General features: G+C 44.6%; 1 long non-coding RNA gene and 1 other non-coding gene across 3 annotated transcripts in view; both read left to right on the top strand.

Annotated features, from left to right (window-relative positions):
* Positions 1-10,763: 10,763 nt before the first annotated feature.
* Positions 10,764-23,931, top strand: part of LOC148508848 (uncharacterized) — a 23,571-nt gene continuing 10,403 nt past the window's right edge. Inside the window, exons 1-2 of one of the 2 annotated variants that reach the window (XR_015869537.1) lie at positions 10,764-11,012; positions 12,912-13,081. This is a non-coding gene — a long non-coding RNA (uncharacterized LOC148508848). Of the gene's footprint in view, positions 12,326-12,911; positions 13,082-23,931 lie in introns of both variants that reach the window. The other variant, XR_015869536.1, reaches the window with a different exon arrangement.
* TRNAR-UCU (transfer RNA arginine (anticodon UCU)) lies at positions 10,909-10,992 on the top strand. Its single transcript is given in 2 exon segments — positions 10,909-10,945; positions 10,957-10,992. It is a non-coding gene; the product is annotated as a tRNA-Arg (tRNA).

Here is a 23,931-nt window from a genome sequence, read left to right as displayed (position 1 = left end):
ACGCAACTGCTCTGGTTACTCTGTTGTAATAGTTGTTCAAACTTGATAGGTGCAGCTGAGCAAACCATGCTGCACTGGACGGGGTACAAATGCAATGCAGATACTGGAAGCTCTTGCATGCTGCACACACACTCCCCAGCTCTATTTTCAAACTACATTTTAGAGTCCGGCCAAGATGTTCTATCCCCGCTCCTAAAAATCACATTGTGCATTTTATAGCTCACCCTGCAGCACAGAGTACCGTAGCTTTGCACCAGCAGGTAGGTAAGGTTTGCTCCAATTCTTAATCAGCCCCATTACCTGTAACTTAGAATAAACGGTGTGACAACTGACAAAGTACTACAGTGCCACCAACAGGTAAGTGAGCAGTACTGTAAGTGGTGAGTAACATCCACTAAATCAAATTGCGAGAGTGTGTGTGCATGTATTCTCTCATAGGGTCCCATTTATCATTGCAGATTTGTGGCTCCTCAGATGTATGAAGGAGGGACCGCAGCACATATCTCCGAGACCTGCTACAATCCCTCCATTCCCGGTGGCAGCCGCTCCTCCCATAGGATTCTATGGGGGATGCAATGCTACCAAATTTACCAACTTCTGGAATGCGATGCTCCTGATTGGCTGCCGGTCCGTGAGCAGCGATTGGCTCGCGGCCGGTGCCATATTTGAAGTGCCGCCGGCAGAGCTGCTTATCCCTGGCTGCCGGTGCATATCTGCAGTTATGCAACGCTGCCACCCAGGCCCCCTGCTATCTCCGGGACCAGGACTACGGGCCCGGCAGTCCTCCACTGACGGCAGCCCAGCCCAGATCGCATTGCAAATGCGATCATTCATAAATGGGCCCCATAGTATATTCTTTTCTTAAGCCTAACCATTGAACAGGTACTCATTATAAAAACTCCTGACAATTAGACATGCAAATTTAGGGAAAATAAGCCCTTCACCTCAGGGGCAGAACTATGGGAGACAATGGAGGCGCCTGCCGCCGGGCGCCAGCACTGAAGGGGCACCTCCTCCATTGCCCACAATATATTCACCCCACTTAGGGCTGTAAATTTGTACACAGAGTGCACTGTCACGGCCGCCCAATACATGGCACCTCTTCCATATCTTTTTTTGGGTAGGGGGGTGGGGGCACAAAATTATAACTTGCCTCCGGGTGCCTGGGATGAATTTATGCCACTGCTTAACCTGATCCGTCCACTTTGTAATAAACCGCTCCTTTCAAGGACTGTAAATGGAGTCTGAAATCCACTACTATATAACATCAAATAAAGTATTTCAACCTTTACAAAGACTGTCTGTTGTACAATAAGAGACACTATAATACACCCAACACTGGAAGTACAAGATTAGGTATAGTTCATCCCATATTAAAGAACTCTACAACCCAAAGGCTAAATATAGTATTATTAATGGCACTATATTGGAAACTACTTAGTAGGAAAGGGATCTAGGAGTCACTATTTCAGGTGACTTTAGTGGTAACTAAACTTACTCAACAAAGCAATGAGAAAGGCAAGTCAGATGCTTGGTTGCATAGGCAGAGGAATCAGTAGCAGGAAGAAAGAAGTAATAATGCCTCTGTATAGGTCACTGGTACTGCCTCATCTAGATTACAGTGTTCAGTTATGGAGGCCACATCTCCAGAAGGATATAAATACATAACTGTACAAAAAAGGTAACTAAAATGGTACATGGCCTACATCACAAAATATGTCCAAAAAGACTAAGGGGCCTATTCATCATGTTAGTTATCGGGGTCCAAATGGACCCCGATAATTAACATCCTAACTTGCCGTGGCTGCCTGAGCAATTTATCATTGCTCCAGCATGGTAACAGTTGATGCGATATCAGCTGCTCACCCGCGAACGGCTTCACTGTCGGTGCAGTGACGGTAGTGCGCATGCGCAACCTATAAGTCACGCATGCGCACAAGAGCCCCAATGTCCGGCAGAAGGAGTCGGACAGGGGCGGAGGCATTCGAAAGGATCCCTCTTCATAACCCGGACCTTCTTCCCATAGGTAAAAAGCGGGTTGTGATGCCGAAGCAGAAGGATTCACCAACTGAAGATGGCGAATGCTCCCGCAGTCAAACTCCGAAAATATTATATTTACGGAGCTTGATGAATACTGTCCCCATACTAATGTATGGGGACAGCGGGCCATTCCGCAAAAGAAAAGTAAGCAGGAGATATCTATGATACTAGTTTATGGGGACAGCGGGCCATTCCGCGAGAGAAAGGTAAGCAGGAGATATCTGTGATACTAGTGTATGGGGACAGCGGGCCATTCTGCGAGAGAAAGGTAAGCAGGAGATATCTGTGATACTAGTGTATGGGGACAGCGGGCCATTCCGGGAGAGAAAGGTAAGCAGGAGATATCTGTGATACTAGTGTATGGGGACAGCGGGCCATTCCGCAAGAGGAAGGTAAACAGGAGATATCTGTGATACTAGTGTATGGGGACAGCGGGCCATTCCGGGAGAGAAAGGTAAGTAGGAGATATCTGTGATACTAGTGTATGGGGACAGCGGGCCATACCGCAAGAGGAAGGTAAGCAGGAGATATCTGTGATACTAGTGTATGGGGATAGCAGGCCATTCCGCAAGAGGAAGGTAAGCAGGAGATATCTGTGATACTAGTGTATGGGGACAGCGGGCCATTCCAGGAGAGAAAGGTAAGTAGGAGATATCTGTGATACTAGTGTATGGGGACAGCGGGCCATTCCGCAAGAGGAAGGTAAACAGGAGATATCTGTGATACTAGTGTATGGGGATAGCAGGGCATTCCGCAAGAGGAAGGTAAGTAGGAGATATCTGTGATACTAGTGTATGGGGACATTGGGCCATTCCGCAAGAGGAAGGTAAACAGGAGATATCTGTGATACTAGTGTATGGGGATAGCAGGGCATTCCGCAAGAGGAAGGTAAGCAGGAGATATCTGTGATACTAGTGTATGGGGACAGCAGGCCATTCCGCAAGAGGAGGGTAAGCAGGAGATATCTGTGATACTAGTGTATGGGGACAGCAGGCCATTCCGGGAGAGAAAGGTAAGCAGGAGATATCTGTGATACTAGTGTATGGGGACAGCGGGCCATTCCGCAAGTGGAAGGTAAACAGGAGATATCTGTGATACTAGAGTATGGGGACAGCGGGCCATTCCGGGAGAGAAAGGTAAGCAGAAGATATCTGTGATACTAGTGTATGGGGACAGCAGGCCATTCCGCAAGAGGAAGGTAAGCAGGAGATATCTGTGATACTAGTATATGTGGACAGCGGGCCATTCCGGGAGAGAAAGGTAAGCAGAAGATATCTGTGATACTAGTGTATGGGGACAGCGGGCCATTCCGCAAGAGGAAGGTAAACAGGAGATATCTGTGATACTAGTGTATGGGGATAGCAGGCCATTCCACAAGAGGAAGGTAAGCAGGAGATATCTGTGATACTAGTGTATGGGGACAGCAGGCCATTCCGCAAGAGGAGGATAAGCAGGAGATATCTGTGATACTAGTGTATGGGGACAGCAGGCCATTCCGCAAGAGGAAGGTAAGCAGGAGATATCTGTGATATCTCCTGCTTTACCTTCTTGATGAATGGCCCGAACACTAAATTTTGACAATTGCAGGTAAAAATTTGCTTTTGTGAAAATTAAGTGATGATGAATAGGTCCCTAAAAAAGATCTCAATATGTATAGTTTAGAGCAGAGAAGGGAAAAGGGGGACATGATAGAAACTTCCAAACATATCAAGGGTATGAACAAGATACAGGAGGGAAACCTTCCTCAAAGGAAGAGGAGTATTAGAACATGAGGACATGAACTGATACTAGAGGGAGAGTAGGATCAGGGGAAATTTGAGAAAAAAATTACTTGGCAGAAAGGGTAGGGGATAAGTGGAATAGCGTCCCATCAAAGATGGGGTGAGACTACAGTAGAGCTATTTAAAGATACTCGGGACAGGCATAATGATATCCTTACAAAGAACAAAGGATCAAATAGGGGTTAAGGTTACCATAAGGTTAGAAAGGGTGCAGACTTGATGGGCAAATTGTTCTTATCTGCTGACAAATTCTGTGTTTCTATGTTACAAAACACTTACTTTAAAAACGTTTGTGTCATTGTTCTACATCATACTGCAGCATGAATCCTAGTCAACAGCTGGGGCAGACAGATGGGCTTCATATGTCAGAATAAATATACTATTAAAACATCCAAGTGAACAGCAACAAAAAGTTTCAATGTAAAACCAGTATGTACAATATATTGTATAGAAATGAGTGAAAGCCATTGCTCTCAACACTTTACCATTGTAGAAGATGGTCACTGCACCTTCCTTTGATAAACTTACACAATTCCAACTACAGTATATTTGTGAATATGACCAGTAGTTCTTTCTTAACATAAAGCAACATATGAATCTTCAAATCTCAAGCAAAGAGAAAAGAGGTGATTTAGCAGTCCATTTAAACTACTGTGGGAATTTTAATATGTTGTAATATGTTGGCATTTTATAGAAATAATTGATCTAATTTATCTTTATTAAAAGACGTCCACTCATCAAAAGATATCCTCCACTTTCATTTCTACCAGCACAGTTATCTCTAGTGAGTCATCGGGTTATAGCTGCTGGATAAACTGCCATGATTTCATTTGCTCCCAGCAGCGGTAACCCCAGTGGAAAACGCAGGATTTTGAAAGGGGGGTTTCCTAATAATTAGTTACGGAGCCAATGACAAAAAAGTCTAACCAGAATAAGCCTGCAACATACACTTTATTGTGTACTTCAAGTGTTTTAATATAAATAATATAAATCACAAGGCATCTGGGCATAAAACTTGCACAATGTGATTTGTAGCAACTGCACATGTGCTAGAACTTCAGAAAGCCAGTACGGCGAATGTGTTACCCTGAGAGTACACACAATGATGCTGGTGTGATCGGATCAGATGGTATTGCAAATGGAGCGGTGGAGTGATGGGCGTTCCTGGGCGGTGACCTGAAGTGAATGCAAAAGGAGTGTCTCATGGGCATGTTATGGGAGTGTTGTGGGGTCATCAGTGAGAGCTGCTGTGTTCTCAGATTCAGAGCCGCAGCTACAGAGGTCATGTTTAGATGGAGAAACTGGGCACTTAACATTTTGCTCGCCACCTGCCAGTCTTTGGCGCCCTCCCCCCCATGGCATTTTGCTAATACTAATGCAGGCCCGTTTCTAGGCGTTCAGTTAAAAAATGCGCCTCCACCCCCCATAGACAGTTTACATTATAATTTTTCCTCCTTATAGTAATGCCCAGTACACATTATGCTACACACTGTAATGCCCATTACACATTATGCCACATACAGTTATGCCCCAACACCATTTTATGCCCCATAGTAAGGCTTCAAATTACTTTTCAATTACCTGCTTGTTGCCAGGGGTCTCATGCTCGTTGCCAGGGGTTTCATGTTCGTTGCCAAGGGTCTCATGCTCGTTGCCAGGGGTTTCATGCTCGTTGTCAGGGGTTTCATGTTCGTTGCCAAGGGTCTCATGCTCGTTGCCAGGGGTTTCATGCTCGTTGTCAGGGGTTTCATGCTCGTTGCCAAGGGTTTTATGCTATGGGTTTACATGCTCATTGCCAGGGATCTCATGCTCATTGCCTTGGGTTTCATGCTTGTTTTCAGGGGTTATACAGAAGAAGATGCAGCTTTCTGCATCTTCTCCCGACGGCTTCAGCGTTCCACGCTCATCCGGGTAACACAGAGCTGTGTTCCCTGACAGACACTGGGCCAGGGCGGTTTCCAGGTACTCGGAAACCCCCCCTGCATGCACGCCTGAACCCGGGCTCTAATATTCCAGTAAGGTGATGACTAAATCTAGGTAATCACTAAAAGTGTACAATCCCCTGCAAAAGAAGAGTTAGGGGGAAAAAAAATATTAATCTATACTCATAAGAACTTTGTGTGTCTGTACCAAGTTAGCGCAAAACTGCATCATTTTCTAGTGGAAACCCCTACAAATAACTAGGGATGTGCGCCGAACCCCGTGTTTTGGTTTTGGATCTGTATCTCCTTAAAGGTTTTGGATCTGGATTTGGTTTTGCAAACCACCCTCAAGTGTTTTGGTTTCGGATCTGGATTTTTGTAAATAAAAAATAGATAAACAGTTTTAAAAACAGCTAAAATCATATAATTTATGCAATCCAAAACCCGAAATTGGGATTTAAAATCCAAATTCCGTACCACAAAAAGATCAGAACTGCGACACAGATTTACCCGGATCTTCTCAGGAGATTAGAACCGCGACTCGGATTCACCCAGGTTCACGAAATTCGGGTGGATTTGGATTTCTGGAGAACCGAACCGCACATCTATACAAATAACCTGCATTTTGTTTCATCTTGATTTGCCAAGTTAAAGCTGCGCAATAGCAAAAACAACATTTATTGACATCATCAATGCAAGAGACAGGTGTGGCACCATGCACACGGCTGGTAAGGGGTGGGGGGAGAGGTGCTTTGGGCTCGCCTTCACTTGATCAGGATAGGATACATAGCAGTCTGTGCACAGGGCACACAGTGACATTGGTGTGAGTGGTTGGTGAGGGCACTGCTGCCACCAGTCTGTATAGCGATGCTGGTCAGGTGGGCCACTCCAGCGACAGGGCCCCTAAGCAAAGCAATACAACTAGAACACCTTCTCTGACCAACCTAGTGCCAATATTAGAAAAGTATTAATAGAAAGAAAATGTATGGGACGAATGTAACAATTGATTCTTTTACATGTGAGGTGGCGCGTATTTCTGCCAGCAGCGCATGGAGGTGCGAGCAGAAATGAGTGTTCCTTACTGTAATAGCGTAGGTAGCACTGTTCTCACTTCATCTCAGCACTGTCCCCACTCCAGCTCTCACCCCATCTTAGCACTGTCCCCTCCCCAGCTGTACCCTATCTCAACACTTTAGCCACCCCAGCTGTCACCCCATCTCAGCATCGTCCCTTTCACAGCTCCTTCGCCATCTCAGCACCGTCCCCACCCCAGCTGTCTCCCCATCTGAGCACTGTCCCCACCACAGCTGTCACACCATTTCTGCAATGTTCACACCCCATCTGTCATCCTATCCTGGCCCCAGGGACATACACTACTCCTCACTCCAGAGACACACTCCCCACCCTAATCCCCACACCCAGAGACATACACTCCCCACCTTACCCCCTGGCCCCAGAGACATACACTCCCCACCCAAAAACATACAGTAATCTCCCAGCCCAGGTACATACAATTCCCACCCTGCCACCTACATCCCCACACCCCCCCCTGCAGCCCCAGGGACAAACACTACCCACAAACGCCCACCCGCCCCCATAGACCTTAACTATCCCCCGGCCCCAGTGACATAAATACCCAAACCCACCCCCCAGCCCAGGGATATATACTAAACATACTAAACCCCACTGCATTTGGAACATACACCATACACTACCCACCATACCCCCCATTTCCCTCCCCAGCTTATTGGGTATCCTGCAGCTCCTGTATTGGTGCTGTTGCCATCCCAAGCACCGCTAAACATCTGAACACACATTGCTCTCAGTGGCAGGGAGCTGGGACTGCAGACAGGTCAGTCTTCTGTGGGGGGGCTGGGACAATTATGTATGTTTTATTTTCTATCCTGTGAGTGCCAATGTGTTTTATTGTTTTCTGTAGGGGCCACTGGGCCTGATTCAGACCCGCTCGCAAGTGGGTCGATGGTTGGCCAGTGCGCACGTGCGGCGTGCACACTGGGCGTGCGCAAGCCCCGGAGCGAGCGCAAAAAGCACTCGCTCCGGCGCCCGCAACAAACAGGGTGGCTGTCGATGTTGATCGACAGCTCGCCCCGTAATGTAGGCGGGGGGGGTGGCTGGGCAAACGGAGGCGTTCCTGCAGGAACGCCTGCCGTCTGTGGGCGGCCCTACTGACATCAGGGCCACTGTGTTTTATTGTTTTCTGTAGGGGCCAATGTGTTAATTTGCTTTTGTGGGGGCCAAAGTGTTTAATTTTTTTCTTGTGCGATGTCATTTGTCTGCGCATGCAGCTGAGTTGCACTGCGCATGCGTCCAAATGATGTTTGTACAGAGTCACAGTACAGATTCAGGCGCACGGACCAAATGGTGTAGTGTATTAGAAATGTGTTGAGCATTCCTGGGCGATTTACAGGGAGTTGGCTAATCAGACGCAGATGTAACAGAGTATGGGTGTGTTATAGGAGTGACATGTCGATGAAAGTGGTTGCGTACACAGAGATGCTGAATTGCTCACTTTGGAGATCATACTTAGTCGGATGATCTGCATCTAGCATAGGGCTGGTGAATTTTCAGCGGTGCGACTGATGGTGGCATTTAAAGACGCACAGAGCATTATTGCAGCTTCTGTAGACTCTGACAGTGGGCGTCTCAGTTCTTGCACCTTTGGACGCACAGATGTACAACAGAGAAGGGAATTTTAGCGGCACTTGCATAAAGTCACAGACACAACTGCAACAAAAGATGCAAGGAAGGCCGCAACTGTGTCCAACTCTGAATCAGACCCTATGAGAAGGCAGTCCCGTCCACCTTGAAAGACCTCACCCCCTAAACAAACCCTGCCCCCATTAGGGCTGCTTCTATAAATTTCCTGGGCTGCTTTTTCAACTCAATCCACCCCTCGCTGGCAGTGACTTCCCATTGGAAGTGCTACCTGCCAGTCATACACAGGGCAGGCAGTCCCAGGGGGAGGTATTTTCTCCTCCCAGGACTACCAGTCTGGGCACGATTAGCGGAGAGCGTGCTTCTAGTGGGAACAGGCCCGGCGACAGTGGTACAAGGAGTACACCCATGCTGGGCACCGAAGTCCTGTGGGGCCCCCGAGATTCAGAGGGCTCAGGGTCACACATATATATATATATATATATATAACCATGTAAACTACTAGATAGATATAGATGCAGGAGGGATGTGTGGAGGAGGGGTCGAGGGGGGCCCCCAGAGATATCAGTGTAACGGGCCCCAAGATTTCTGTTGCTGGCCCTGAGATGTATGCAAACAATCGAATAAGTCCAGTTTCTGAGCATCGTCCACAGATTGTACTGTGCAGCTGCCAGCTGCCTATGTACTGTACACAGCATAAAACAATATAACCAGAATAAATTCCTGTCTGCCACTCAGGGCTCCCCCATACACCAGTTCGGGAAGCAGTCGGGAAGCAGACAGACGAAATCCCGACCGCCGGCTTCACGATTATCTAATCCTGGCAAGGTACAAATGACAGGCGTCAGAATTCCGACGCCTGTCATCAGACCTACGCCGGGAGCCCGACACCTGGCTTACAGATCGAAGGTAAGCCGGGGCGCGGACAGCCACGTGGGGCGGGGGGGGGGGAGGGTTAGGCACTTGGGGGGGAGGGTTAGGCATCCCTAAAGGAGGGTTCAGGGTTAGGGGGTAAAAATAGGTTAATATTTACCTTTCTAGCTTTGGGATCTCCACCCCTGCCGGGCTTCCGCTGTCGGCAAGGCCAGATTAACAATGGGGCGGATGGAGCTACAGCTCCAGGCCTCCACAAAAAAATAGGCCCATCCACATGACAGCATGATTACCAAGTGCCTAACTGGCCATAAATTTTAAGTATTTAAATAGGTTTTCTAGTCCCCGTCCCCCCGCAAAAAAAATGCAATTTATCTATTTCTATGTAGTTAGGAATACATTGTGTTCATAGTGTAGGGGGTGTATACACCAAGGTGACTCTGACCACACCCACACTGCACCGATCACAGCTCCTCCCCTTCTCAGTATAGGCCCTTGAACATTTTCAGCTCCAGGCCCATGTGGGCCTTAATCCGGCCCTGGCTGTCGGGATTAGGGTAACTCATACCGATTCCACCAGTTTTCACAAGACTGTCCCTGTCACTTTGACTTTAAATCACGTGTGTTCTGTAGGGAGCTCTATTGAAAAAGTATGTGACCCTATACTCCAATATCCTCACCAGGGCTCCTGTAAATCATTAACGATCCCAGGGAAAAGATCCTTCTTGTGGGCCCCTGTAATCTTCTGCAAAATAAGGAAAGGAACATGCAACTAAAGCCAAAGAATGTAATCACCACTGCCCACTGGCACTCTATCCCTAACAAACATACAGTCATGTAACATACAGCATGTAAGAGTAAACTAATATAAGGGTTTCATGTAATCTGCTGACAAAGTACTCTAGCCAAAAAAAAATAGGGGACACTAGATGAATAGCGAATGAATAAAGGACTGATATTATGACATGAAAAAAAAAGAAACCTAAATGAAAAAAAAACATATGAAAGCAGCAGCATCAGAAGTACAACGTGCAACTGTTGCAGAGAGTTATTCATAGGATTCCCCTTCGGTTATTATATACAACATTTATTATATATGATGAATACAAAATAATCAGACAGATCCAAAGTACACACCACACGCCCTCTAGCGGCTACTCAGGGTAATAACACCGTCTGTGCTGGTCACTAGAGAGCCAATAGCTCGAGAGGTCTGGAATGTGTAGACATTTTTCTGAAGAACATGATTATTGGTAATCATGGCATAAGCAAAACCAAAATGTCCTCTCTTTAGAGAGAATTAAATCTCGCACAGTTCTAGTGCTTATAAATAAACACGCATGCGTGTGGAGGCGCATATGGGCTACTTATTATTCAGGTCAGGAGGAACCGGCCAGAGCGCATGCGCGCTTCCTCCACTGTTGCGAAATTCGTCTCTCTCGTTATGATATCTTCCCATCTGTATCAGCGCGTTTCAGTCACAGAGCTCTCGCTGCTCTGCCTCATGAGCGCCGTGTGGCTCCTATCTCCGCGGCTTTTATACCCGTGCATTCCAGTGACGTCAGTATACAGTAACCTCTCACTGATGTATGCTGTGTGCCGCGAGACCAACAGGTGGCTCCGTGGCGCAATGGATAGCGCATTGGACTTCTAGCGGGGAAGCGATTCAAAGGTTCCGGGTTCGAGTCCCGGCGGAGTCGGTGTAATTTTACTTCATCAGGTCTAATAGATATTTTTATTGACATGTAAATTAATACCGGGTAATACATCCTGACAGCGAGCAGGGTGTGTGCTGTACACAGTGCCATAACATATGACGTCACATTATGACGCAGGGCTGGGCAGATAAATCGCTAACGTATACCGCGTTCCCCTCAGTCTGTCCTACGCTGATGCTGTTTAGGAGCCTTACTGCTGCCCACCCTGTATTACAGAGAACTGGTGAATAAAGGCATACAAACTAATAAAGAATATGGGCGTTATCAGTGCATCATAAGCGTTGTATTGGGCTGCTTTGTGGTAAGGGGGATGCCCAGCTTCCTTGGTGGGTAGTAGCAGATTCAGGAGTTGCCTATACTAAGGACAAATATGTGATTTATTGCCAATGAAATTAACGTTTACTTGTCTATTCTGTTACATGCACCACATTATATTTCACCTACTGTCTATTTTTGTTCCCTCCCCTTTCTCAATCCTGGTTTTGATATGGATGATTCAATACTTACCTTATACATATATCGGTAACAAAGCCAAAAAGTGACTAATTAAAACATGTAAAATTTTACTAATAAGCTAAGTGCCCCAAACATGAGAGTCTTCTTTTTTACCTGAATTATCGTTATCACATACTTCCCTACTCTCCCAGAATGTCCGAGAGGCTCCCAAAAATGTGTGCGTTTCATGTTTTTCAGTCCATCCAGCAGGTGCATTCAAAAAAAAATCCAAAGGTGGAGTTATTTATTTCACTAGTGATTCTATGAGGAGACCTGGGCAACATGCATTGTTTGGGGCAGTGGCGTCACAAGGGGGGTGCGGGCCGCACTGGGTGTCACCCTCCAAGAGGGTGACACCAAAAGCCACACACTCCTGCCCGCACGGCGCACGCCGGATTACCAATGGAGCGGGTCCGCAGCCCAAGAGGCCACTAATCGCTGTGCTGCTGTAGACAGGAATCTTCTTTTCCTGCTACAGCAGCTTGCCAGGGCTCATACAAGGCTCCGTCCCCTAGTCGCAGGCTCCGCCTCCTAGTCACAGGCTCCGCCCCCGTTAACACTGGCCGCGACCCCTCCGGATCCAGGATCATCGGCACCTGCCCCATGGGGAAGTTTGAAGAATCGGGCCCCCTCTCACATGCAGTTCCCCCATTACAGCAACCTGCTAGTTTACTTTGTCTGCCGCCCTGTACAGCTGTCCAGCTCTCCTCTCCTGCTCCCATTGGCTGGGCATAGTGTGCATGCAGTGCACTGCACAAAGAAGAAACTTATGTGAGAGAAAGTGACAGCGCCGTCGTGCACACATTGCACTTAGCCTAAGGTACCTCAGCCCTTCTCACCTGTAAAGTCTGTCCCACTGTCCTCCTCTTTGCCATTCCTACCTCTGCCCCCTCTCCATATATGTGCCTCTGCCCCATTCCTATATGTTGCTCTGCTCTTTACTCTGCCCCTTCCCCATATATGTGCTTTTGCTCCTTACCCATGTCTGTGCCTCTGCCCATCCCCATATCTGTGCCTATGCCCCCTTACCATATCTGTGACTGCCCCTCTCCCCATCTGTGCCTCTGCCCCCTACCTATCAATGCCCCTGTCCCTTTTTCCTCTGTGTGCTGCCTCTCCACATTGTGCCTCTGCCCACATTATCTATGCTATAAAAGTGCAAACCTCTGCTAATAAGCATGAGTTAACTGATTACAATGCTTATTAGCAGAGGTTTGCACTTTTATAACCTACAAGGACGTTTGCCATGTTTTCATCTGAGACACGTCCTGTATAACCTCAGTACACCAGTCCTTATATTTTGGATAATACGGCCTTTGCGAGCGCGGGGGATTACTTCTCTTTTTTAACCTCTCTTTGCTAACTTCTCTTACTATACTGCTTTGTAATTTTGGCTTAATTCACAGTGCACTTTGCTATGGATACACGCTGTTACCCGGATGGCGTCCTTGGCTGCCTAGCAACGTGACGCTGCCAGCTCAGTGATGTCATCCAAGTGAGACATGCAGGACAAGCCAGCGCGTCCACTAGCTTCCGTTTCTTCACATTCATGGCGGGCTTCTACATCTATATTAAGGTAAGCTGTTAATTTTATCTTTTTTCTTTCACCTCTACACCTTGACAAAGGGGCGTCCTAGCCCCAAAACGTCAGAAGTCATGTTTTTGATGTAAATCAATACAGTTGTCTTTCTCATTTGAATCACACCAAGTGCCACTGCTTGTTTGTAGATAAGTGATGATAGATATATATATATATATATATATATCTATCATCACTTATGAGGTGAAAAAACAGCAGGCACTCAACAGGACTGTACAACTGATAAATAATGTGACCAGACGGAGCCGGTATGTAAGTCAATGTTTCAGCAGCATAACTGCTTTTATCAAGACATGTCTTGATAAAAGCAGTTATGCTGCTGAAACATTGACTTACATACCGGCTCCGTCTGGTCACATTATTTATCAGTTGTACAGTCCTGTTGAGTGCCTGCTGTTTTTTCACCTCATGCAGTATCCCTCTGGTTGTGCACCCAGGCAAGTGCAGTTGTGCATATCTCTGAGTGCCGGACCATATTCAATTTATTATATAATATATATATATATGTATCTTGGTCCGTGTATATATATATATATATATTTTTTTTTTTTTTGTGGAGGGGGGTGTCACCGTGCATTACAGCACTGGGTGACACCAACCCTAGTGACGCCTCTGGTTTGGGGTCCTAATGACTTTGACCTGAAACTGCTCAACGAGTTTCCTTGTCTCTGGACACCTTGGTCAGGAGCATGTAATGCATAGGTATGAGGTGTTTCCTTTTATGGGAATCTACATAAGGATCACAGAGATGTAGATTCCTATAAAAGGAAACTCCTCATACCTATGCATTACATGCTCCTGACGAAGATGTTCAGAGACACGGAAACGCGTTGAGCAGTTTATAACCAGTATACAGCATGGAGGAGAGGTGAACTGCATCAGCATACAGTTGAGACAACACATTACCAGCCTTCCCAAAACACCGCACATATGGTCCGGGATTAACCATACACAGTGAGGGAGATATCGAGCGACACCCTTGGTCAGTAAGAGAAGATCGTGGCTACTAGCATCCACCGCTCTGGTGCACCAGAGAGCGCAATACATCTATTTGGGACATTGCCATTTGTACACTTCATAACTACGTCCCCACGCGATACAGTATATACTGTATTACGGATCCAGAATACTTACCCCCAGGGGCTCTTACACGGAGAGGGATTGAGGCTGTGAGTAGCCTGTATACAAGGCAATCTCTTCTTTTTTTTTGTTGTTGTATTACTGCACCTCACAGCCGGACACAAAAATCAAGCTGTACTAATAATAGACGATCCTTTGTTCCATCATACCGGGACTTTTTTGGATCCTTTTATATTTTTTATTGTTTAAACCTGTGGTTCCAAAACTTTTTTGAATCACGGCGCTCTAAAGTAGCAGCAGTGGACAGGTTTGCGTTTCTGTTTGACCACATATTTATATATCATTGACAATGAATATTTTGAATTGGTGCTGGACCACCAACCTGAGGCACCCCTGCAAGTGTCACGAGGCACCTCAGGGTGTCACGGCGCAGTTTGGGAACCACTGGTTTGAACAGTCACATTTTTCTGACTGCAACAGTTTGCTACAAAGTGAAACACTGTTTACATACAACTGGATGAACTTTTTTATACTTTTGTATTATTTTGTAACAGAATATGCTGATTTGTTGAATGTTTAATGGACTTATTAATGTTAATATTGTATTAAAACTTTTCATACATTTTTATGGGACCAAATGATTGTTTTTGAGCGTGCAGCAATATTTTTTATATAACAGATAAAAGAGCAAGTGGGTGTGCACAGAAAAGCAGCAAGTCGGTGACCTCTATAGAAGGTAGTTCCCACACCTCCACCACAATGGAAATTATATAGGAAAGAAATTATATAGCAATCATATGACTTGTGCTCCTAAATAACCAAATTTCAATAATCGATCTGGGACCTGGAAGTCAGGATGGTATCTGGAGAAGGTAGTCTTACAAGTCCAGTCACAATGTACCCAGAAAAATAGATAGTGTACATATAGTGAAGTACAATTTAATAACACAGATATATGCACATAAAAACATGTAGAAGCAATAAAAAACATAGGAATCCCCAAGGAGGCAATAAAGGTGACGTTTACCGGATCAGTGCAAGAACTGTCAACGGGCAGTTCTTTAAGGAGCATGTGATGTCAAACATCAGAAAAAGTCCCGGTCACTTCACTGGTTCAGCTCCCAAGCATCGATCAGTGTTGTCTACGATCCCAGTCAGCCGCCATTCGAACTTACCTTGAAAAAGACCCCAGAAGGGGGTCGAAACGCGTTGGTGATACGGAGACCCAGGAGGCTGACTGGGAGCGCGGACAACACGGACACAATATCTATTTTTCTGGGTACATTGTGACTGGACTTGTGAGACTACAGCTCCAGATACCATCCTGACTTCCAGGTCCCAGATCGATTATTGAAATTTGGTTATTTAGGAGCGCAGGTCATATGATTGCTATATAATTTCTTTCCAATATTTTTTATAGCATTTATTTTGGATATTTGGCACTTTCTTTTTGATTGGCAGCTCCACTCTACTAATAGGTTACAATGCTGGCGCTAAAGGACAGGACATACATAAATTTACTAAGATTCATGTTGGTCTGAGATTGCAATCTCAGGTGTATATATCATTTTTTACCAACACAGGAATTTACTATTGTTAAAATCTGGGTTTTTTTTTTTTTTTTTCATTTAGGGGGGTGAATTCGACCATGTTAATCCTGCAAAATTGGACTTTTTTTTCAATATAAATGAATACACCATCGACTCAAATCGGAAGTATTTTTCAGTCACTTCAGCATAATACAGGAATTTACCATTATTCGTTTTGTTCTATTCAGCCGTTTTTGTAGCCAAATCAGGGAGTCAATAAAAGTTTTAAATAGACCACCTCCTGAGCTGCGAGTTTCCCTGAAACATACACAGCTCAGTGAGATTTGTGTATGTTTCAGCATGGAAACCATGTGTAAATGGTTATTTAAAAAAAAAAAAAAAAAAGATGTAGGGTCCCCCCCAACCCCAAAACGCATAACCAGCCCTGGGCTACGCAGCCAGTCCTGGTTCCTAAGAAAAAAAAGGTTTTGCTACTAACTGCGCTCTCCCCATCGTGAGCCCGTGTTATGAAAATGTAGATTACTCCACCTATATTCTGCTCCCTCTATGCTTGCACCTACCATTGAACAATATACAAACTAGTTGAGGTCAATATTACTTTATTTCTGTGTTTATCGTAAATCAAGATCTATTTATACAGGGTCTCTGTGGACAGTATATCATGCATACAATGTGTTCTAATGCAAGGTCTACACAATGTATGTTATTCAATAGTTATATCGCAATGGATTGCATGTTCTGCAGATGCTGATGTCGTATTAATAGTATATGTCACTCTTCAGGAGCAGTATCTACTTGTGCTCCAAAGCTGTTGAGACACTGATGTCCATATGAAGTGAGCAATACTGTACACAGGTCGTAGTGGAGAGCAGCGTCCCGCTTCTCTTATCGTTATGTGCACCCCTTCACATACCTATACTTGTCCATCTTGGAATGGGTATTAGCTTTTTGTTTTGCATAGTACTGTGGAGGATAGAGGCGAGTATCAGATTTTTTTTTTCCAGGTAACCCCATTGGAATTCTACTGAAGAAAAGGACAGGACAGAACAGCTGGCAGCAGGTAAGTATGTGTGAGTGGGGTAGATAGTTGTACTTTAGACGGTGTGTGTGTTGTTTATTTTTAAACTATTTATTTTACAGTGGGGGTATGGGTGCCGGCTGCCTGCTGGCACTTTAGTTCCACAAGTGCCTGAGGGCAGGCATGCCGGCACCAGTAGTTCCACTGTAAAATACAATAGTTTCAGTATCTTTACACCATTATTACGCTAAGCCTGGGGTGTTCGGGAGAGGGGGGACCCCACCTCCCCTGAGATCCTCGGCTTGGGGTGATGCTTTGGCCGGTGAGCCCCGTGATAGGGTCCCCTGGCTGTGGCATTACACCCCGGTCGGTTTTGGTCCAGTGCTGGTTTTAAATATAGGGGGACCCCTACACAATTCCCTCCCCCCTATTTTTAAAACCAGGACTGGCTAGCAGCCAGGTGCTGGTTCCTAAAATATGGGGGAACTCTACTCGTTTTTCCCCCCTTGTTTTTTGGAACCAGGACTGGCTGAGCAGCCCGGGGCTGGTTATGCCTTTGGGGGGGGGACCCCATGTCATTTATAAAAAAAATTACACATTACATTACAGTAACACAAGCAGCCTACACATATTTCACAGATACGTGCAGGCTGCTTGTTCGGAAGGGACACTCGGGCAGTAAACTCTGGGCTTTCACAAGGACAGGATCGATCAAATACACCATCAGACAACACGATCCAGACCAACACGGGAGCTTAGTAAATTTCCGTTTTTTTGTTGATTTGATCCTATCCCCGTTAATCCCAGCACAGAGACACTTAATACGGAGACCCGCACCACATGACCGGCGAGTCACACGTGACCTAGGAACCAGGAAGTAACAGAGCACCAGGACGACGAAGACGGGCACCCGCATCCGCCACAGAGGACTCTGAGCACGGGAGGAGGAGGGATCCGGTCACACAGTGACAAGAAGACAGGTAAGTCTCCATAACTGAGGGGTAAGCGGGCTGAGATCGGGGACGGTCACATCCAGCGGTTCCCCTCCCAAGACAGGGGTCTGTAAGGCTTTACAATCGGAGTGCAGGGTACGGTCTTTAAATAGACATATCACTCACTCCTTCCACAGCCTACACAACCCGTCTGGAGATCCTGCACCCCAGTCCTAGTGGTTCTCCTCCATCCTGAGCATGAGACCCCGGCAACCAACAGTATCCCACAACAAACCATTGACTCAAACACGATCCCCTACAACTGAACTGCATCAATTGAAAGAGAATGCGGGACGAAGCCATTCTCTCCCTCACACGCCAGCATTGAACCCCTATACTCTATAAGGGTCTCAATACAGCCAATGAAGTGCGCTCACATAAACTATTGACACATTGTCGGGATATGCCAGAAAGCACCCCTATATAAAGGCGACATTTTAATATTGTTCATGCATGTATCACTCTAAGTATATTTTTGGCGTATGAATACATGTCTTTTATGCATTGTATGTTTAATTTTCATTATCAAAGAAAAACATTCTGTACTTGATTCACCAGTCTGTTGAGATTCACTTTATGATTATAAACCTAGGATTAGGGCATATATCCTAGCTAGTAAGCAATATAAGTGATAGAAAGGCTTAGTGCTGAATATTCTATCTTCACTGAGGTACTAATTAAGTCACCTGTGCTCAACCATGGATATCTCTAAACAAATTACAATGCAAATGTCATCTACTGAAAAATTTAATATAGCTCAATAAAAAATAGCAATGAATAAAACATGCCTCTGACGAAGCCGTGGGAGGAGTCATGGGGAAACGTGTCAGGCACTGCCGCTTTGTGTATGAACATCACTGGAGTGATCACACCCATCGTCTCAGCCGCTTGGGTCTCTGTACATCGGCTACATCACCTGCCCCATTTGACCTAACATTGGATTGCAACACTGTCAGCCACGTCCGGAGCACACGCTGTGAGCCGCTACTCATCTCCACTGGATACACTGTTGGTGCTGTCATACACAGATACAGCCACAGCATGTAATTTGCAGGATTGGAGTCCTTCGGCCTCTCACCCGCTTAGGACTCACGTCACACGGTGAGGGCTCTCAAAGAGCAATTATCCCTACCATTCTCAGCTCCTTATTGTTCTGGCAAAACATCAAATCTGTCATCCACCAGCATTAATCATCTATTGGGATTGCGTCCTTTTAACAGATAAGCTTTATAGGTGACCTCCCTAACGGAGGGCACAGTTACTGGACTCCAGCTTATAAGGACTGATTTCCCATGCTGGCTTTACAATTACAAAGGTCATTTGTTTTATTCATTGCGGCTTGCACTTAATCTCTATATACATTATTCAGAACTTGTGATGTAAAAAACTCTTTGTTCATTTCTTACATGTGCTATATTACATTTTTCAGTAGATACCATATGCATTGTTACTAATTTGTATGGTTCAGCGCTGTGTACGATTCCATTTCTCTGTTTAGTATCCTTGGGATACAATTAGGAGGATTGACAACCTCCTTCACATCTGCGATACTTTTTATAAATTTTTTTACAGCACCATTATTGAGGGTTTCTGTTTTGACATATCTCTAAAACCCTGAACTGTTGGGGAACCTTGAGGACCGCTTTTGGGAACCTCTAGTCCAGTGTTGGCTAACCTTGACACTCCAGCTGTTGTGGAACTATATATCCCAGCATGCCCTGCCACAGTTTTAGCATGCCCTAACAGCAAAACTGTAGCAGTGCATGCTGGGTTATGTAGTTCCACAACAGCTGGAGTGTCAAGGTTAGCCAACACTGCTCTAGTCTATACTATTTCTATATTGGATGATACTGTGAAATATTGAATTACAATTTTACATGTAAAAGTATCAAATTTTATACGTTTGTAAACTTGGCTTCACCGAATTGATTGTGAACTTTTATTTTGAACCTAAAAATTAGATGGTAATTTTTAGTTTAATAACTCACTGGTACTGGAGTGTTCAGGATCTTGCATACAAAATCACCACCATTTTAATCATCTATTGTCTTCTATATAAATAAACCCCGACTCTGTAAGGAATTGCAATACATAAAGACTTGATAGAATTTGGGGACCATTACAATACCAGACAAAACCTGCTCAATAGATGTTCTTTAGACCTTATTGGGAAGCTTTTAGGTCTCAAAGGTTGACGGTTGAGATAATCAAGATTTATTCTATACAAGATTTACTCCGACCTGGCTCTGGTCAGGTTTTTTTTGGTGATCCAATTTTCTTAGTGTACCCCATATGCATTAGTAGGCGGTACCATTGGGAGACTTTACCATGCGAGAGGAATGGACAACTAATTTTTTAATTTACTTTCATATAGTAAAACTCATGACATCTAAAACTGGGTACACACTATACAGTGATGAGACTGCCGACCCACCCCCCTCGCCGACGGGCTGACATATCGGGCGGCCGGTATACACTACATGATCCAGTGCCCGACATGTGGGCCCCTGCCGCATCCCGCTGCATGGGGTAGTCAATTGCATCGTCAGGTTGAGCTGCACGTAGGGACGACCTGACTATGCGGCTGACGACCCCACGACAGCGCCTAACAGCCGACATAGTGGGTACACACACTACACGACTTGGACGATACGTCGTTCCGATCCGTCGGAATCGGGCATATCGTCCGAAAAATCGTATAGTGTGTACCAGGCTTAACATTCACAAATGTAATACCTTGAAAGAGAGGGCAGCAGATCTAGAGTTTACCAGAATCTAATCCTGTATGAAAATTAGTAAATGACCAAGGACAATGTACAGTCCTGTCACATGCTCAGATAGACTGGACTAAAAAGAAATATATAGACATTAGCTGGGATTATTGTCTCCACATGCTAGTAATTTGCTTTGGTAAAATATTAAATTATTTATTGGAAACATACATAACACGTTACTATGAAATAATGTGTATGTATTTCCTTATATAGTTGGTTTAAAAACAGTTTAGGCAATATTGTGTAGGTGAAGATACACTTTAAAAGAATATTGGCAAGTCCACAAAGATGTATGTTCCAACATGAATTTATTATGTAACAGGAAGGAAAAGAAAAAAGGAATTACAACATTCCTACCACAAATATAAAACAAAACAGCAATTAGTGCAATAACAGAATTCTGTATATCCAGTCAACATATACTCTATTCTGTGATCTATAGGACACATCTAACTTGTACAGAGGTGACAGCTAACATGCATTTTGTCTGCCTATTAGAGACAAAACCCGCAAAACAAAGAGAAGAAACAAAACTATAATAGATAATTTACCAGAAATGTAGAAATGCTGTCTTATTTTTTTTTTTTAAACAAGGAATGTCATACTGCTTATTCCTAAGACCATCATGGTATTTATAATAGGGTCACAAAACATGAAAGTTAAACAAGTGTATTCAGAACATTTACAAATATTGAAGTTTACACTGTGTGATAGAACTCAAGTCTTGACCTTGTATTTGCAGTATCCACACATCCTGGGGCAAGCCTCCAATTGTAGATGAAACTGCAGTGTTCTTTATCACACTTAATTCTGGGAGATGTAGATTTTAAACAGAAAATATATATAAAAAAGAAAAAAGGTTACAGAACATAAATATTGAAAATATTATTTTCAGAAGGGATCATTTCCCTAGCAATTCTAAATTAATGTTCTACAGGATAACCAAACAATATACTAGCAAAGATTGTATTGTTTATCTAGCCACCATTATGGTTTATGGATGCCTGGGTAATTATGAGGCAGCAGTTAGCAGACAGGCCAGCAATAGCAAGTATGTAATGTTATTTCACCAACCAATCATTTGTGCAATTAAAAGGTCCACTTATATGCGCCTATGGTACTCCCAGCCCACTTTAATGGTATTTTAAATATGACTTGCAGGACCGTATTTAGAATAAGTGACCAGTACATGTGTTCAGATACAGATTAAATTCTGGATGGATCATAGTGACCTGACAACAGTACAAGCTGATATAGGCCCTCATTCAGACCCACTCGCGAGCGGCTGTCCGCTCGCAAGTGGGTCGATGGTCTGCACAGCGCATGTGCACAACGGAGGGAGCTCAGTCATGCGCGAGACGCGCAGAGCGAAGGACTTTCCTTCGCTCTGAGTGTCTCATCAAAGGGGGCGTGCTGTCGATGTTGACTGACAGCATGCCCCCTTTGGCGGGCGTGCCTGCCAGACGGAGGCGTTCCCAAGGGAACGCCTACCGTCTGAAGCCGGCCCCACTGACATCACTAGTGATGTCAGTGGGAGTGATTTTGGCTCTGATAGAGCCAAAATCACTCCTGGCCTTGCGGTTGAAAACCTCAACCGCAGGCTGTTGCTCGCAGTGGCGATGGTCAAGACCATCGCGACCATCATCCTGTACGCTCGTATATGCTGTGGGTGGTGACCCACAGCTATACGAGCGTCCGGGAGGACGCTCCATATTAATGGAGGTGGGCCCTGATTCAGAGCGAGCGCTCTGGTCAGAGCGTCCGGCTCTGAATTAGGGCCATAGTCTGTCCAGAGATCAAACTTAACTCTCGTGTGTGTACGGTTAGCATTGTATTAATATGGTTCACTGAACGTTATTTGAAGTGCTCGTTCAGCTGAATTCACCAACCAGTGAAGGCAGCAGAGAATGGGTACAGGACAAACACGCATGTATACAAGTCCTTACAGTCATGTAATTGCGTATGGCTAGCTTCAAACTTAAAGAACTCGCACGATCAAGCAAATATTATATGCAGTACAATTGTGTAAATATATACAGCTGTAAAGAAACAAATTGGTATTAAATGCTAACTTACCCTTAAGCAATTAAATATACAATTTAAAATAAAAATAAATAAAATGCATTTTTGTTTGAAGTGGACCAGATCACCCTGATAAGATGGCAATGGTGTCCTTTAAGCATGGATAAATAATCCAATTAGTCAGTTTAGGCATTTAAAGGGAATGGGTATAAATTACAGTTTTATTTCAATCGCCAAAGCAGCACTCACAAGTGCCCTATTATTATATTAAGAAAGATAGGTTTGCTGTAAAATGAAAATAATTTCCGGAACACAGAAGAAGAACTATAAACAAGGAGATTATGGCATGGGAAAATGTAATCATTGACATACCGTAGGTCCACTTCAAAATGCTTTACAAAGAATCCATCAAGAGTCTCCAACTCTTGTTATATTCTACCACGTAATGTTAAACGGCAGGACATGTATATATTATACATACACATTCATAATATTTTCAGAATAAAAAAAAAAATTTACAAATCTTAAAATTCTTAGTGGCGCATGACTACCAAACCCATTGTTTATTTACAGCATGAATCAGCGCTATTAACATTACTATCCAGCCCATTTAAACTTTAAAACAGTGACATTGTAACAAACAATGCAGTGCCGGATCCATTATGCTAAATAACTGGCATAGATCATCCAGAGTCCCATATCTCTGTAGCATTTTGCGATATAACCATTCCTACCTCATTGTTCTGTCTGCAGAGGCTAAATTAGCCCATGTCAAGTAAATCTCCCCTAAGTGGAATATAATCATCAGTTTGAATTGCGAGTTCCAGTCTTCGCAATCAACAGCCAAACGCATTTATCAGTTCAGCTTTCACTCAAAGATTACAGCAGCTTATTTTCTTGACTTTGTTTCTTCCAAAAGAACGTTTAATAAAACAAGGTTTAATGCTAAGCTTGTTTAGATCGATTTTTTTGTATGGGTCATTTGTGGTTCTATATTAATTATACAGGCAGGGAAAGAGGGAGGAAGACACTGCAGGCTACGGGTGGATTAGGTGGAAGAGGTTAGGGAAAGTCAACAAGGTGGGGTTATGGATTGGCACTAGGGGGCAGATACTCACTGGAACGCAGCTAGGTCACATGACTTAGCTGGAATTCATGCGACTGCAGTGACTCGGAAGCCACCGCCATTTGAGCAGTGACCACATGATGAATGTGGTCATGCTAAGGGGTCTATTTACTAAGCAGTGTTAGGAGACAGAGTGAAAAGTGATAAGGTGCCAGCCAATCAGCTCCCAACTGTCATCTCACAGGCGGTGTTTGAAAAATGACAGTTAGGAGCTGATTGGCTGGCACTTTATCACTTTTCACTCTGTCTCCTAACACTGCTCAG

This window comes from Taudactylus pleione, unplaced genomic scaffold (genome assembly GCF_031769625.1).
Source record: "Taudactylus pleione unplaced genomic scaffold, aTauple2 ptg000341l, whole genome shotgun sequence".
NCBI lineage: Eukaryota > Metazoa > Chordata > Amphibia > Anura > Myobatrachidae > Taudactylus > Taudactylus pleione.
This window is presented reverse-complemented; position numbering and strand designations above follow the sequence as displayed.